A 4,091-nucleotide genomic window follows, 5' to 3' on the forward strand; every position below is an offset into this window, starting at 1 on the left:
TAATATATATATTAACATACTTTACCTTGTAGTGTTCTTATTTAGTGTTTTATATTACTTGTTTTCGAGCTTTACATTTGTTATTCTGTGTTTTTGTTCTATGCTGTCTGTAACTCATGTTGCTGCCTGTCTCGGCAGGACACTGTTGAACATGAGATTTTTAATCTCGAGGGTTTTTTCTGCTTAAATAAAGGTTAAAATAAATAGCTACATAAAAATAATTAACTTTATTTATATTATAGCCTTTATTAAGATTTGATCACTGGTGTCTCAACCCAGATGGCCGCACGCATGTTTCCGCTCTTGTTCATTTGTCTTGTCTTGTAGGTTTTACGCGTTTTATAACTGGCTCTAAGTTGTTTGAGCTCAGGAACTCCATAAACAAGGTTGCAATGTAGGTGGTCTTCTTTTTAAGTTGGTTTACCTATCGCTGAATGGAATATAACCTATAGGCTACTCTCTGCCTGCTTCCTGCTCAGGTCGGACCGTCTCTCTGCTCTGCTCTGCTCTGCCTCCCCCCGCTTGCTGCTCGCCTCACTCTGGGCTCATGACTCATGAGCTGGACGGGGTTTCCCCTTAGCCAATCACATCACTCCACAGATAGGCCTTTTTCATAGGCAGGAAAGAGACGGAAACGGCCTGCAGATGAAATGTTATTAACGCTTCTCCCTCTATGCCTTTGGTCTGTCTTTCTGTTACAGACTTATCGGGAGTGGTTTGAATTAGACCTCCTCCTCCCGCTTACCAAGAGTGAGGGAGTGTGATACTTCCCTCACCAGTGAAGCTGTTGAAGAAGCAGGTGAAGTCATCCCCTGCCTTACAAACCATCTGGAGTTGCCTCACAGCCCCCTCAGCAGCGGTGGCTAAGCTTAGGGATACAGCTGCATATTGCTGGAGGATGTGCAGAGAACCCTGTTGCAAGCGGGCATTCTGCCCTTTACTCATAACAGAGCATTTTCACAGAATGGTAGCCTATTGGTACTTTCACTTCAGTAAATGAGCTAAAACCTTCTCCCATCACTGAGGATGACACACACACACACACACACACACACACACAGAGAGAAGTCAAACCCCTCTGGCAAACCGGTTCTGATATTCTTGGAGACGTATTTTCACATTTGCAAAATGTCAGACGACCATGACTGGCATTCTCGTTTCCTGTGTGCATGTTTGTTTGCCCCTTGCATTGCACGGTGATTCCGCTTCCTGGGCCTAACCGCACCTTTCCAAGGTCAAATACACAGTCAATTAACGGACACATTCTGTCCTCTGCAGGCGTGTCTGGTGCCTCTTTCACAGGCCCTTCATCTTGTCTGTGACTTTACTTGTTTGCAAAATGAGGAAAGCAAACCAAAGAGTGTGCATGATGATGGTGAGAAAGATATAATGAGATGACGGCCATAATGACTCATGTATGTCAAAGCGCCAGACATCAGCCCCTGCCTAACCTGCAGGCAGTCTGCAGAGGGGAAACACAAGACAGCAGGTTGTTAACATGGGCTGCTGTCACTGCTGCCAGGGTCGGACTGGGAACAAGAGTCGGCAGTTTCCTCAGGAGCGCTCAAATTGCTACCCGCTACCCCAGCGGTGTCAAACATATGGCCCATAGGCCAGAACCGGGCCGCTGAAGGGTCCAATCCGACCCACTAGACTAGACTAAGAGGTTCAGGCTGCAGGGCTGCAAGGCCAGGCGACAGGCACTACTCACTTCTGCCTCTCCAGCAGTGGGGGAGAGATCTAGTCTAAGTGCTGCATGCTGCCAGCCATGCTGGACTGACGCCAAATGAGTCAGTGAAACACACTCACATGGACTCAAGGCGGCCAGATCAACATTGGTAGTTCACATTCCAATTCACACAGAGGTATCCTGAGTTCATTGTCTGAATATTGCTTACTTTGTGAAAACGAACAGTCAACAAAACCTGAGAGACAAGGGCTTCCTAAGAGGAACAAAGAGGGATCCATGAAAGGGAGGTGTTTTGTGAGTCCCACCATCAGTTTTATGTAATTTTGAATAATACATTTCACTGAATAATAGAACTGGTGTTAATATTAAAAACACCCTCTCACCAGTAGGAGCTTCTGAAGGAGTTCACTTTTCTCTGCAACTCTGTCAATGACAGTGTCTGTGTCCAGGCCCATGAGGATGTCCTTTTCTGTGGCCATCAACATGAAAGCCTCTAACTTGCTTGCAGATAAGCTGCTCCTCAGTCTGCTTTTAATGAATTGAAGGGTCGAAAATGACCGTTCACAGGCTACCTGAGAGGGTCAGTAAATACTTGTATGCAAGACCAAGAAGATGACATGCATCTGTGAGCTAGTTGAATCTGAGGAGAATTTGGTAGCAACACAGGGGGCAGTTTTTGCAAGAGGCACAGCCTTTGTTGATAATAATCATCTCCTCCTTGTTTCCATGTGTCACATTCTGCCTTGTCCTCCTGGTTTCTGTCTGCCCAGCTGGTGGATGTCCGCAGCAGACCGATCTCTGGTCTGCAGCGAGTTCTCTGCTCTCTCTTGCCAGACTACTCTCTGCTGTCTGCCCTGAACCTGACTGTGTGCTGAAAATAAAAGAAGCTGTGATTGAACTGATTCTGTGGTCCTACGTACGGCTTTTGGGCTCATCATTTGGGAGTCAGTTGTAAGCTCTATCCTTTATTATATCAAAATAAGGAAAATCCCCTTAAATTAATGGAGTGTGCTATAGGATGAGGAACAGACAGACCACAGTGGTGTGTGTCCTATTTTCATCCCTCACTGTTTTTACCTCTCTGCAAACAGTTGCCTTCCTTAGACTCTCAGCATCACCAACACTATACAGGAATGTACTGCTAGCAAAGAACCTCAGTGCAACACAGACTGACTGCACAGTGGTCAGAGACTGGCTGCAGCCTGTGACCTTTATAATGTGTGGTTCCAGCAAACTGCATAGATGCATTGCTCTCTCCCAACTGCTACCTCAACAGCCTGGCTTGACTAGACAGGAAGAGAGGGAGAGATTATTACAATTTATTAAGTGGTAATTTGAAAACTTAATTAAAAAAACTAAAAAAAACTAAAACTTTTACCATGAAAACGAGTCTCTTCTGACTGAATGTCCTTTCATCACATAAATACCTCCTCAGCTCTATAACTCAGACTAACTACAATGTTCAGTAAAGATAACTGTGAGCGGCCTCCATGTCACAGAGCTCCAAGTAAAAAACATGTTGTACATTTTCCATAAGATGTTTGATCAAAGTCGATTTTACAATCAAACTCCAAGTACGGCCACAGATTCTGACAAATAAATGCAGCTCTCACTTCCACCCCAGGTCTGACTGCTGCTGTTGGCTACTTGCTTCAGCTGGTGGCAGTAGCTACTTAGATCATGCATGGTCTATGCAAATGTTGAAAAAAAAAAACGCACACATGGAATAACAATATAAATTGTTGAGTGGAGAAGGGGTAGGATTTAATAAGCTTTGCTTCTTCCTACCCCTTTTCGAACATGTCAGGTAGGCCTATATATTTTTTTGATTGTTTAACTAAGAGTTTTCTGACCGACAATTATAAACGGCACTGTGCACACAGGGTTTTCTTTCATTTCCTTTGTTTCTTTGTTCATTTCAACTGCTGCGTCTGCTTGCGCTTCTGCCGAACTTTTGTTTGTTTTTTTGACTCAGTAACGGATGTGATTTCAAATGTAGCTAGGTACAATGCTTCAGTCACAATTTACTTAAAGCCCCTACAAGGAACTTTCATTTCTGATTGATTTTGGCGACCCTGTGGACAAAAGCGGTAGTGTTTTGCCGGAATGAAGCCTACATTTCCCATGAGCTCTAGCACGTATTGTCGTAAAGACGCTTACCTGGCTCGCGCATGTGTTTGTTTTGGAGATGAATGAAACAACAAGACGGGAAAACTTTGCCCCGGCTCCTATCGGGGATCCCAGCTCACCTCTGCCACGTCCCAACTCCACCTCTCCGGTGTAAGCGCCACCGCCGCCGGGGTAAACGCAGCGGTCGGCTGGTAAGGCTGAAGGCCTGTTTGGCGAGCACTTCCACGGCTTCTTGGACTGAGTATGGAGCGGTGCCTCGCCTCTTTATTTC

The 4,091-nt window shown here is 45.2% G+C and overlaps 1 protein-coding gene across 1 annotated transcript in view; it reads left to right on the forward strand.

The window, feature by feature from the left end:
• zgc:194930 (uncharacterized protein LOC557813 homolog) overlaps positions 1-4,091 on the forward strand; it is a 278,453-nt gene that overhangs the window by 66,358 nt on the left and 208,004 nt on the right. The gene's annotated exons all lie outside the window — the stretch shown is intronic.

Source organism: Epinephelus moara, chromosome 17 (assembly GCF_006386435.1).
Source record: "Epinephelus moara isolate mb chromosome 17, YSFRI_EMoa_1.0, whole genome shotgun sequence".
Taxonomy (NCBI): Eukaryota; Metazoa; Chordata; class Actinopteri; order Perciformes; family Serranidae; genus Epinephelus; species Epinephelus moara.